Below are 14,450 nucleotides of genomic sequence, written 5' to 3'. Positions count from 1 at the left end.
GAGGATTTCACCAAGGTTGGAAGGTAAACAACTAAGAGAATATGCCTTAATAAATGTGCATGAGGACGTCAACTTTCCCTTACTGTATCTCAGCTTATTGCTTCCAATTTTTTCCTCCTGTTGGCTTAACATCACATTATTTATATATGGCTAAATTTGCTCAGTTGAAACCAAGATGGGATTTAGGTAGACAGCATATGAAAATATAAATTAGAAGTTGGCAGAGATTTCTCTTTATCGTACTTGCTTGCTTTTACATTTGGCTATGAATTCACTGGTGGTTGCTGAAGCAGAAACAGATTCTTAGGTTGTAGTTGTTCACATATATATCAGTTCGGTCAATTTCCTCACATCCCTGGATTAATTCTAGTGTTTCTTCTCTTCCTTCCCCTCTCCTCTCCCAGAATGTTGAGAGGGCTTGTGATCATACTGTACAAAGACTAACTGAAGAATCATAGGCTCATGGATCTCCTGAATGGCGGACTTCAAAAACCATTTTGTCTACCCTTCTCATTTCACAGATGAGGACATTAAGGCTCTGGGAAATTAAGTGCCTCATTCATGGTAATAAACACTGAAGGTAGTCATACTATAATAATAGTCAACATTTTATATAACACTTACCATTTGCCAGGCACTATGCTAAGCACCTTAAAACTATTATCTCATTTGATTGTCACAACAATACTGGGAGGTAGGGGCTATTATTATACCCATTTTATAGATAAGGAAACTGAGGCAAAGAACCTTGAAGTGAGTTGCCCAAGCTTACACGTGTGGTAAGTGTCCTCGACTGGATTAGAACTCAGGCCTTCTTAAAATCGGGTCTAGTGTACCACCTAGTTAGTATTTGAACCCAGGGTCAGTGCTCTTTCCACTGTATTATAGGGCCTACTGGTCATGCTTATCCTACAGAAGAGAAGATAAAGGATGAATGTGAGAGCTGCTTGCAAGTGGTTCCAGAGTTTGTGAACCAGAAATTCAACTTGCACTCCTTGGTCCCATGGGGCCAAACTAGGAGCAATAGTGATAGATTAGTGAGGCAGATTTCAGTTTATACAAGAAAATAAATTCCTAAAAAGTAGATTTATCCAAAAGTGGCATGACCTACCTTAAGCTTTAGTGTTTCCCATTGATGGTGGATCCTAGATAACTAATTCTCAAGGCACGCTATAGAGGGAATTCTTATTTAAATATATTTTTAACTAGACCCTCCCTCAGAAATCCCTTCAAACTATAAAGGTTTTGAGATTTTGACTGTGTAGAAAAGGATGAAAAAAAAAAAGGCCAAAGACAAAACCTTGGGGGTACACCCTTTGGATAACAGATCTGAAAATATGACAAGGATATAGCCATTTATATCCTAGAAAATTTCAGGCAAAAATACTGTTTCATTTCTACTCATGACCTGTCCACAAATACTTCAATGCCCTCATACCAATTCCAACTCTCTGCATTAAAGTCATTTATTTCCAAAGAAGCTAATAAGAAAGGTAACAGAATGTGAGTGGAATCCAAGTTGAGAATTCTATTGTACTTTAGAAGGATAAAATTTTCCACAAGACTGCACAAAAGAGGAGCATCTGTCTCCCTTATTCAGTAGTATTAGAGAAGACACTTTGAGGTGATTGTGATATTGCTAAAGGAATGGTAGAATGATAGAAATAATTTCAGACTGGAATCAAGGGGCAGAAAGACCCAGGTTCAAAACCTATTTCTGCCCCCTTATTAATTGAGTGACCCTGTAAATCACTTAACCTCTACATATTTCAGGTTTCTCTACTATATCACAGATGAGGCACAATTTGGATTGGTATAGGGCATTCCCATACCTGGAATTCTCTACAGATCCTTCCCCTATCTATAATACTGATACGTAGTCAGAAATAAGGTCTTGTGTTTATATGATGATCAGCAATTTGGAACCTAAGAAGTACCTTATCTGTTCACCCTTCAATCTCAATCTCAATCTCAATCTCTCTCTCTCTTTCTCTCTCTCTCTCTCTCTCTCTCTCTCTCTCTCTCTCTCTCTCTCTCTCTTTCTCTCTCTCTCTTTCTTTTTGATGAGGCAATTAGGGTTAAATAATTTGCTCAGGGTCTCACAGCTAGTAAGTGTTAAGTGTCTGAGGCCGGATTTGAACTCAGGTCCTCCTGAATCCAGGGCCTGTGCTCTATACATGGCGCCACCTAGCTGCCCCCCCCTTTTTTCACCCTTTCATCTCATATGTATTCTTTTAAGATCATAGTTTCTCAACTTGGAATTATGCCTAAAGGGGTAAAAACAAACAAATAAATGGTGTTCATATCCTTTGATCCAGCAATGCCTCTTCTAGGTTAATTTTTTTAAAGGAAAGGGACTTATTTGTACAAAAATATTTATAGTAGTTCCATTTGTGGTGGCAAAGAAGAGGAAATTGAGGGGATGTCCATCAATTGGGGAATATGCCAAAGCTAAAGAAGTCATAGTATATGATTGTAATGGAACACTATTGTGCTATAAAAAATGATCAGCAGTGGGACAGCTAGGTGGCACAGTGGACAAAGCACTGGCCCTGGATTCGGGAGCCTTTCAGAGGCTTTTAAAAGTAGGGGAGATTGATTAAATGAGGGAGGCAGTGGGGGAAGGTTATAGAGATCCACCGGATTAGTTGGCTAATAGCCAAATAAGGGACTGGTGGGGTGGGTTGGGTTAAAGAAATATACCAGATTTTTTAACTCATGGCTTTCTTGCCAAAACTGTAAGGGCCAAATTTATTATGAAAGAGTTAATTGGGTGGCTTGCCATAATATTGGGGTTCAGAAAATAATAAGTGATCTCTAGGTCCAAAGTTTCCTCCCTTCCAAACTGCATTTTTTAGTCATTTCTCCCAAGCTAATAAGAAAGGAGATTAACAGACTCTTTTCCACAAACAAATCAGGTTTTATTAATGGGAATAAAATATACAACAATGGTGAAATTAATAAAGGGACAAGGGAATAGGGGAAGAGATAAAATGGATAGGCTCCCTGGCTCTAGCAAAGACTGACTCAACCCCCAAACTTGCTTCTAGCTCAGCTAATTCAAAGAGCTGGTCTCATTTCTATTAACTCACCACCTGGTGTCTGTAGTTTATATGGGAGCTCTCCGGTCTGCTCTCAGAAGCTCACCGACAGCAAAAGAGAGCTCCCAGCCTCAGCATTCTCTTTTTTACCTTTTCTCTCCCTCCCCCAAAAAGGAGGTCCTTCAACCTGCAAGGTTGAGATTGGTCCCCCTTCTGATGTCAGCAGTATATGTCACTTAGGGCAGGCCAGGTCTGGCCTATATCTAATCATCCCAAGTAGGTACTTAGTCGATTTCTCAAACAATACTAAATCAATCAGGTGGGACCCCTGGGCATCTGCCAAATTCCACTATTTTATCACACTCCCCCCTTTGTTTCGTCGCATGTCACATCATTTAGGTCCTTGGACAATTTCATTGTTTTCTTTCTTCTTCCTTGGAATTATTTTGACTGATCTAACATTTATTCTTGAGAACCTCTCATTCCTCTTGATCTGAAACTCCTAAGGCCTTGATTCCTGAGATCCTATTTATTCTGTCTTTGAATCTTAAGAAAAACATTCTCATAAAGTTGAGTACACATTTCAACATATTTTGTACTCTCCTTTTCTGCCCAGAACTTTAGGATGGCATGAGTACTATGTCCTCAGGCTCCTTCAAAATTCTGTGGTAAAAAGTTTTAACAGTCGGTTAGATAATGGAGAGATGCCAGGTTTTTTTTAGGACCACCCTTTTGGGGAGGAGACCAACAGCATGAGCTACGCACACCAGTCCGCCTATGATGCACGCCAGATTGCCTGCTGAGCACTCGACTTCTGGGGTGCGAGCTTAAAAGGCAAGGAGAGAATGGAAATGGGGCTTTTTTTCCTGCTCCACTGGTCTCCTGGCTGCGCTGCACAGACAGACGCTGACTGGAGTTTGACTCGGCCCGGCTCTTGGTTAACAGCACGAGCTTGACTCGGTCTCTCTCCCCAAAGGTGACCTTGGGTTTTGGTGAGTTTTATACGGAATATAGACTAAGCCTAGACTTAAGACAATTTGTATTGTATTTCTACTTTCCTATCCTTCTAATCAACATCACCTTGTGACTACCATACAATAAAAGCTCTAACTAGAAAACCAGAAGCTTCTTCCATTTACTAGTCTGGGAGATAAATTAAGGGAAAGGTTAAGTAGGGGAGATTTATGATCTAATATCCAATTTTAATCTCACAATTCCATTGCACTAACCAATTCCTCCTTATTAGTAAAATCAGGTTCAGAACTTAATTTCCCTTCATCAATTCCTTGATCTTCAGATAGATGCAAAGCAAAGTAGGTGTTTCTTGGCTGCTCTGTTTATATTATTACCAAGACACCTCCAGAAAAGGTTCTCATTTTTGAAGTTCCTCAGCTTAATAGGATATTGCTTTCCTGCAGGCTTTAGGATCTTCATCAAAACTCAATTTACCATCTATTTCTTTCAGCTATTTTGGAGGTCTGTTGCAAACTTCCAATTATGATGTCTAAAATTCTATTTAAAAATTCCTTCTATTTTATTGAACCCTCAAAATATTGCCTTGTACAAAAAAGATCATCACTACCACTCAGGTCATCTCTTTGGTTTCTCTTTCCACTGAACATTACCCAAATACTCTACAAATTATTTCCTCAAAAAATTGGTGGGTTTCTTACCAAAAAAACAAAAAAACAAAACCCAATTCCTTGATATACAATTCTATCCTACCATATTCTCTATCATATTTGTTCCTTTTGAACCTGATAGCCATTACTTATTCTACATATAAGTTGAATATCATCAAGTCTCAAAGACACTTATTAGGTCAAAATCCCTCATAATAACAGATAAAATGAAAAGATAATAAGAAAAGTTTCTAGTTCACTTTGCTTATTATCAGTGATCCTGCATATTAGCCATAATTAGTGCTAATGGATACTTTTTCTTCCCCACTTCTGAAAACTGTCTCCTGGGAATTTCAAATTACCTCCAATGTTACTTTTTGCCTTTATCATATTTGATTCTTTGTGTCATATAGTCTAATGGTTGTTATCTGTGCATTTGTTTTTACCTTTCTCTTCATTTTTAATTTAAAGTTTATGTGATCAGCCAATTTTAGACAAATATATTCTTCTCAGTCATTTTTAAAAGTGCTTCAGGGCAGCTAGGTGGTGCAGTGGATAGAGCCCTGGATTCAGGAGTACCTGAGTTCAAATCCAGCCTCAGACACTTAACACTTGCTAGCTGTGTGACCCTGGGCACGTCACTTAACCCCAATTGCCTCACTAAAAAAAAATACAATTGTGTTTCATCCCACTAGTGCTTCATTCCTGACCAAGAGTTCACTAATCCTGTATCTTAAGCTATGATCCAGAAAGTCCCACAGAAGCACTATGACATAGTAGATAGATTTGTTATTGTTGTTTTGTAATGTCCATCTCTTCATGATCCTATTTGGGTTTTTCTTGGCAAAGATACTGGAGTGGTTTGCCATTTCCTTCTGCAGCTCATTTTATAGATGAGGAAACTGAGGCAAACAGGGTTAAGTGACTTGCCTAGGGTCACACAGTTAGTAAGTGTCTGAGGCTGGATTTGAACTTAGGTCTTCCTGACTCCAGGTCTGGTATCCTACCCAGCTGACAAGGTAAGTAGATAGCTGGCCTCAAAACCAAAAGAGCTGAGAGTTCAAGTTCTGCTTCTGACACATATAGCCTGTGTGACCCTGGGCAATTCATTTACCTTCTCAGTGCTCTACTCAACTCTCTAAGACTATATGTTTCAGAGAAGGTGCCAACCTGTATTAATAGAATGAATTTCCTCACCTTGGAGTTCTCTATACCAATGAAATCACAGGTCTAGTACCTATCTCCTATCCAGAAAGCACAAATGAAAGCCCTTGCTTAGAAAACCTCCTCATGAAGTATTGCCAGGGGACAGCTGGGTGGTGAAGTGGATAAAGCACTGTTCCTGGATTCAGGAGGACCTGAGTTTAAATCTGGCCTCAAACACTTGACACTTACTAGCTGTGTGACCCTAGGCAAGTCACTTAACCCTCATTGCCTCACCAAAAAAAAAAAAAGTATTGCCAGGAAAATTCTAGACTCCCTTCCCTCTTACCACAATTCTCTCCTTTTTTTAGAGATTTTTTTTTCCAGTTACATGTAAAAACAATTTTTAGCCTTCATTTTTATAAGGTTTTGAGTTCCAAATTTTTCTCCCTCTCTCCCCTCCCCTCCTCCTAAAATGATAGGCAATTTGATACAGGTTATGCATCTGCTATCATATAAAATATATTTCCATATTAGTCACAGTCATGAAAGAAGAAACAGATCAAAAAGGAAAAAAAATAGAAAAAAAAATAAAGTGGAAACAAACACCCTTCAATCTGCACTCAGAGTCCATCAGTTCTTTATCTGAATGTGGATAGCATTTTCCTTTATGAGTCCTTTGTACTTGTCTTAGATCATTGTGTGGCTGAGAAGAGCTATCATTCATAGTTGATCATCACAATGTTACTGATACTTTGTGCAATGTTTTCCTGGTTCTGCTCATTTCACTTTGCATTTCCAGGTTTGTTTGTTTTTTAATCTGCCTGTTCATCATTTCTTATTGCACAATAGTATCCCATTACATTCATATACCACAGCTTGTTCAACCATTCCCCAATTGAGGGGCATCCCCTCATCTTCCAATATTTCTGCCATGAAAAGGGCTGCTATAAATAAATGTCCTTTCCCTTTTTTATGATCTCTTTCGGATACAGAGCTAGAAGTGGTATTGCTGGATCAAAGGGTATGCACAGTTTGGTTGCCCTTGGGGCATAGATTCAAATTGCCCTCCAGAATGGTTGGATCAGTTCATGACTCCACCAACAATGCATTAGTGTCCCAATTTTACTACATCTTCTCCAACATTTATCATTTTCTTTTTTTGTCATAATTGCCAATCTGATATGTGTGAGGTGGTCCCTCAGAGTTGTTTTGATTTGCATTTTTCTATGGCATTTTTCGGATGCTTTGGTTTCTTCATCTGAAAATTACCTGTTAATATCCTTTAACCATTTGTCAATTGGGGAATGGCTTGTATTCTAATAAATTTGACTCAATTCTCTACATATTTGAGAAAAGAGGCCTTTATCAAGGATGCTTGCTATAAAAATTGTTTCCAAGCTCTCTGCTTTCCTTTTAATCTTGGTTGCATTTGGTTTTGTTTTTACAAAAGCCTTTTATTTTAATATAATCAAAATTATCTGTTTTGTATTTTGTAATGCTCTCTATCTCTTGTTTGGTTCTTCTCTATACATCTGACAGGTAGACTATTCCTTGTTCTTGTTCTTCTTTTTTTAATATAATAAACAATTTTATTTATAGTTTTGGGTTCCAGTATTTATCCCTCCTTTCCTCCCTCCCCTTTGCCCTCCCTGAGGCAGCAAGCAATCAGATATGGATTATACATGTATGATTACGTAAAACATTACCATATTTGTCATTTTGTACAAGAAAATTTGCTCTTCTAATTTGTTTGTTACCCTTTATGTCTAAATCATGCACCCATTTTGACTTTATCTTGGTATTTGGTATGAGATGTTGGTCTATACCTAGTTCGTATCCTATTATTTTCCAGCTTTCCCAGCAATTTTGGTCAAATAGTGAGTTCTTATCTCAGAAGCTTAGGGTTCTTCAAACACTAGGTTACTATGGTCATTGACAACTATGTCTTGTATACCTAATCTATTCTACTGATCTACCACTCTACTTCTCAGCCAGAAAAAGACAGTTTTGATGATTACTGCTTTATAATATAGTTAAGAGATCTGTTATGCAAAATTCTCTTTTATCTTCTGTCTGCTTTTCTGCTGCCTCCATCACTGAGTTAAACAAAAATATGAGAAAATAGTCTTGGTCACTACACAATCTTGTCAACCAATCTTTCCAATTATGGTTCCTTGTAGTTAAGAAGGAAGTAGAGGTAGCTAGATGCCATAATAGATAGAATTCTGGGCTTGGAAGGGGGGAGGGGAAAGGCACAGGACCATTCAGAGTCATGAAGTAGGGTATAGTGTGTCAAAACCAAGTCCTATCAACCTCTGAACCTTATGGAATCCTCGTGTTCTTCCTTCTCCTCTGATCAGAATTCAGACTCCTATCCTGATACCCTAAGCCCTGATAGTTATTTTCCCCATTTTCTCCATAAAGAAGTCATGAAGCTACTTCGTAGTCAATTCAAAACAACTATGGTGCAATGAAAAGCAAAGCCTTCTCACAATCACTTTCTAACTAGATCTTTATTGAAATGCAAGCTCCTTTTAGGGCAAGGACTATCTTATTTAATTATGCTTTTTATCCCCAGAATTTAGCAAAGTGCCTGATATATAAGTGCTTAATAAATGCTTTCTCATTCATTTATTCCTTTTTTACTCTGACACATTAGTGAGTACTCCATTGCTTTAACCAGTTCTAAGTAAATCCAAATGTGCTATCATCTAGACCATTTTGTCTACAATGATGGTATAAAAATAGTTTTCAAATGCTTTGCTGAAATCAATACGTACTACATACATGGCTTTTTCCTGGTTTACCATTCGAGTATTTTTGGCTATTTTATACCCATCTAATTCTTCTAACTAATTTCATGGGTTATTTGTGGAGTGGGTGTTATAAGACAGTCCTGTGACTATACAAAAATATGATAAAAGATAAGTATTGACTATATAAATATTTCCCTTTGTTTATTCAGTTTTACAACATACCAAAATAATATTCATCTCTTTGGGTTCCCCAAATAAGTTCAAATATAATTTTCTTTAAGCTCACATTTACTATTGTAAATTTTTCAAGGCTTAAGTTAGATAATCCTAGGATTTTGGAAGAATAAATATACAGATATTCTCCCTTTCTGTTTCTCCAGAGATGACATTAATTGCAAACCCCATTGTTTTCTAAAGACTCTGCATTGTAACAATTGGAATGATGCCACCTGCTGGAGACTTACTGTAGGAAAGCTCCAACATGAGGTGAGGGCCTCTGAGGGCAGGACCATGCAGCTTTTTTTGGTGTCAGGAAGTGATGTTTGCTTGTGGGAGGGAGGAGGAAGGGGGAGGCTGGCGTGCTGGCTCACTCTCTTTCCTGAGGACTCTGGTGGAGGAGGGAACTAGAAATGCACTCTCCCTTTAATAAATAGATGAATCTAGGCCTTTCTCTCTCTCTCTTTACCAAATTCTTATTCTCCTTAATAAATGCTTAAAAGCCTAACTCTTACTAAAGCTTATAATTTATTGGCGACCACTCATTGGATATTTTAGACAGTATAGCTAGAATTTTAGCCCTTACTACACTAAATAGTTAAAACTGCCCAAAGGCCTAATAATAGGTAAGTTAGTCCTGAGGATGGCATTGTTACTTCACCACTGCTGCCTATAGTTGGGAGACACTTCTAGATGAAGTTGGTGGACTTCAATATAATAATATGCCTTGTAGGTTTTAACCCATTTATCCCTGTGACTTCCCCTCTAGTCATTCTTTTTCCTTTCCAGGCCCTCTTCATTGGGGAGATGACTGTTATTATTTCAAGCAGACACTAGCCATACTTTATTCTCTAATCCTAGGCCATGTTTTGGCAATTGCCTAGTATTGTCCCCATGCACCATCTCCCCTAAATTACCCCTGATGATGTGGGTTGAATTTAGGGTCAAATTGATCGTGAGGCATTCCAAAAGAATTACAAGACTCAGTGACTCAGTTTCCCAAGTTTTATTGCAATATTGTGGGTGCCCACAGGGAGAGAACCAGAATAGTGGAATGATATCTCTCCAACAGCGAAAGAAAAAACTGTTATATTTATAGTATGGATAAATTGATTATAAGTTTTATTATGATAATCTCCACTTTAGGGAGGTACAGGGGAGGACCTATCCTAATCTGGAGTTCCTGGGGTCCTAAAGCTAACCCCCAAGGTAGGTACCTTTTTCAGTGGAGGTGTGTTTCTGGGGTTTACACATCATAAGGTGAATCTGGGGACAAATTTGGCCTTTTCTGCTCATGTCCCTTTCTGTTTCCCATGGCTAATTTCAAAACATCCTCATTTATCATTTATTTCTAGTCGAAATTTCTATAGCCTATCATTTTATTTTAGGTCTTCATGGGCTCTCTCCCTCTGTTCCCTTTATGGGTACTGATTACTGTGGGTAAGAGAACTTAGCATCCTGACTTGTAAGTTATCCATTAATTGGGGTCTGAATACCTTTTAGAGCTAATATCTGAACTAGAGCTTGGGTCTTAGGTTTTTCTCTTAACCCCCTTTTGCCTCCTACATCACTACTATAAGTTATGAAACCATTTTTAAAACAACTCCACCACTTTTCCTGAAAGGAGTGTGTTAATCTGCTCCTCCAGGGTCTTATTCACCATTCGCATAACTCAGGACCAAAGTTCCCCTTCCAGGCCACTACAAGTTCTTATTTATGTGGTCTCCTATTGGAACATGAGCTTTCTGAGGGCTAGTATTGTGTTTTCCTGTATATTTACCCAGTTACTTATCACATAATAAGTGCTTTTGATTTTTAAAAAATGGTGGAACTACAGTAGACATGAATGAAGCCACAATGGACTTTGATAGTGCTGTGGAAATGCAGTAGGACCCCAAGAAACCTAAAGATCCCAAGGAATTATTGAACTTTCCCTGAACTGTCCCCAGGGAAGGACAGCTCTGTCTCCCACCTCAGGAATGCTGAGCACAAGCTTGGCAAGCTGATAAAGCTATACCGAGGTCTACAAGATGATATGCAGGATGTGGACTCATGCTGAATATCTTACTAATCCCCTGTTATTCAAAGATCCCCTCACAGTTATCTTGCCCTTCCCTCTCCTTTCTTTGTTTTGTAAAGATACAAAAGACCAGGTGTTTTCATTTTTTTTTTTGTCTTTTCTTTTTTTTCAGGTGTTTTCTTACTTCCACTGGGACAGTTCTACATGGTGATTTCTACCCCAGCCTTGTATTCCTCTCTCCTAACAAATCTCTTTTTATTTTACAAGATTCTTGATGAGCCTTCAATTCTTCGGGTGAGCTAGCCCCTTGGAACCAGGTCACAAGTCCTCCCAAACATTAGAAGTATTCTATTTCAATTTAATTTTCCTATCTTACTAAAGTCTAAAAAGAGCTTTTAGATCAATTGTTCTATGAGAGAGTCGCTGAGGAATGGAAATAGAGTGGAGAAAAAGAAGAATTGGAAAGGCAAAATTATGCCATACAGAAAAGATAAGAATTGTGTTTTATAGGCGTGGTTTTTTTTTAAGGCTCTGAATTTCTAAGTACAGTAATACCTAAAAAATAGATAATTTTATTGAATTGATTCAATTTTATATCCTCAACTCCTCTCAGGTCAATGGTTACCTAGTCCTGTGTTTTACCATAAGGCCAATTACTATCATTTATAGAATTCTCCTGGAGGCAGCTAGGTGGCACAGTGTATAAAGCACCGGCCCTGGATTCAGGAGGACCTGAGTTCAAATTCAGCCTCAGACACTTGACACATACTAGCTGTGTGACCCTGGGCAAGTCACTTAACCCTCATTTCCCTGCAAAAACAAAAAACAAACCAATAAATAAATAAATAAATAAATAAATAATTATCCTATGTAGCCCAGGTGAGATTCCTGAGTTTATTAAGGAGAAATCACAGTTAATCTGGCAATTGCTATTAGATACTTAGAAGAACCAGAAATAGAGGGAAAATAGCTGCTCTTGTTTCAGTACGATCTCTATGTACATGTAGATAATTGTTGTGGGTTAAATTATCTATATGTCTCTCTGATTTCCCATTTCTGAAACAAGAATAAAGCATTAGCTACCTGCAGCATAACTCAGGGGATTGATTAAAGATGGGCAATTAGGAGGGTTTTTTTGGCTTTTGGAGATTAGGAAACTAGAGGCACAATGGATAAAATGTTGGATCTGGAGTCAGAAAGACCTGAATTAAAATACCACTTCAGATATTTACTAACCATATGACCCAAGCTAGGCAAGTCACTTAACTGCTGTTTGCCTCAGTTTCCTCAATTGTAAAATGAGGATATTAACAGTACCTGCCTTGCAGGATGGTTGTGGGGCTCAAATGATATATTTGTAAAAATCTCTTACCACAGCATCTGGAACATAGCAGGTGCTATATGAATGCTTACTCCCTTCCTAACCCTTGTTTGTGCATTTTTTCTGGTATTTTAGTATAGAGAATCTAAAGGCTTCTTAAAGTATCATTATTGATACTATCCAGTCAAAATGGACTTACTGAACATCTGTAATGTGCTGAGTACATGAACTGTGAGAGATACAAAAGAATGATATGTCCCTGTCCTTAGAGAGTGCATAATCTTCACTATACTTGATGATTGGCTTCTACTCTTCTCCATTACATTTAAGTGATGGAAGAGCAAATATGGTTGTCATAGTATTAGAGTGACAAAGTAAAATTTAGACTCCCTCTTTCCAGAGCTAAGTCCCAGCAAGCAAGCTGCTCCCTGAGCTTGGCAGGACAACAATCCTTTGAGATCATCCAGAGGATGATCTTACCCTCTCTAGGTTAGTCAACACAATTCACTAGGTCTTCTCTGGTCAAAGACAAACACTGGACAAAGTCAGAACATCCTATAGTGAATCAAACTTTTCACATGCTTGCTGATCCCTCATTGTTAAGGCTACAATTCAATGAGCAGTCACTAATATAAGTACTGAGATCTTCCCACACTACCTCGGGTCCTCCCCACTAGGAGTTACATGTGTCTATAGCTCCATCTTGCTTGCAAACCTTTTTCCTCACTTAGAAAATAAACTTTCTCTCTAATTCCTGACATCTGTCTCTGGCCTAATTTGTGCAGTTCCAGCCATATATAGTTTAGAGAAGAGTTCTGAAAAAATTCTGGTTGACAAGAGAATGATTGATTCAGAGTTGTAAAGGACTTCTAGTTCTGAATATGATGGAGGAGGCTGAAAAGGGTTAACAGATAACTTAAGACTTGAGTCCTTATCAATAGTACCTAAAAGGTCAACAGAGAAACTAACGTTTGTGTTCTTACAGTAACCAAGAGGATTTGTTTTGTCCCTATCAACCCTCACTATCAAAAGAGACTGAAACTAGGGACCATTAACCATTAATAACCATTAATATTGCTAGATGACAGGACATCTAGAAACCCGATCTTAAGTAAAGAGATATCACAAACATAGAGACTCTGTGGCTTTGACAAGTTTAAGCATGTCTTTAGGAATGTTAAGCACAGGCTATCCTTCAGATAGCTCCACTCAGGTCGGAGGGACCTGGGGGCTTTTTTTTCCCCCCAGCTGTCTGACCTGGCATCTTGTAGAGCCCACAGGGCTTTTTCTCCTCAGCTGAATCTGAGGAGGAGGGGGAGAGACCCTGAGGGCCTAAGGCTTTCTAATCTCAGCCTAAAGGTAGGGTCCCCAAATCAAAATAAATTTCCACAGGAACATGCACAGAAAGAACCAAATGTGTCCTTACATTCACCTTATGACATTTAAACCCCCAAGACACACACCTAGTGAGAAAGGTACCCACCTTAGAAAACATCTAAAGACCCCAAGTATTCCAAATTAGGATAAGACCTCCCATGTACCTCCTTAAGGAGATTAATATAAAAAGGAGATAATCTACTTTTCTTACTATAAATATAACCATTTTCCTCTCCCTATTTGAGACATTTATCTCTTTGGTGTCTCCCTGTGGCCTCACAGCATTTTAATAAAACTTGGGAAATGGAGTCACTGAGTCTTATAATTCTTTGGGACACCTCACGATCAATTCGATCAATTAAATCCACCCCCCCACATCAAATATATGTAGGTCACCTAGTCTACCTTCTTATTGTAAAAATGATCAAACTGAGGTCCAAGACATTTAAATCACATTGATCTGTTATCCATTAAAATGGCCGGGTCTTTTTCACATACTTGAGGTCGCCCAGACATTAAGTGGCCAAAGCAGGACTTTGAACTCAGGGAATATGACTCCAAATCCAGAACTCTTTCTACGACACTATGCTATAATCAGTTGAGTTGGACTGGAATTTATTCTTTTTACTGGCTGTGCCAGATTTACTCTAATTTAGATTTTCCCAAACTTTCTTAGTTCATAAATACCATTAGTTTCTCAGGAAATGTTTCATGGTGCTCCTAGAGCAAAAGAAATACTTAACAGCTCAATTGAATCATTCAGAGACCCCTTCCAAAGAAGGAGCTCGAAGATTCCCTCTTTCTGAGAGTATATGAGGTTTCTTTCTTCACTGGTTAGAGGGTGTTATCAATTCATTAGCATGCTACAAATCAACTTAAAAGCAAATACTATGACAAGAATGAACTTCATGCAAATCAATTTAACAATTTCAGTTATAATCAAAGTTGGCT

This window comes from Dromiciops gliroides, chromosome 1 (genome assembly GCF_019393635.1).
Source record: "Dromiciops gliroides isolate mDroGli1 chromosome 1, mDroGli1.pri, whole genome shotgun sequence".
NCBI lineage: Eukaryota > Metazoa > Chordata > Mammalia > Microbiotheria > Microbiotheriidae > Dromiciops > Dromiciops gliroides.
Note: the sequence above shows the minus strand (reverse complement) of the source record.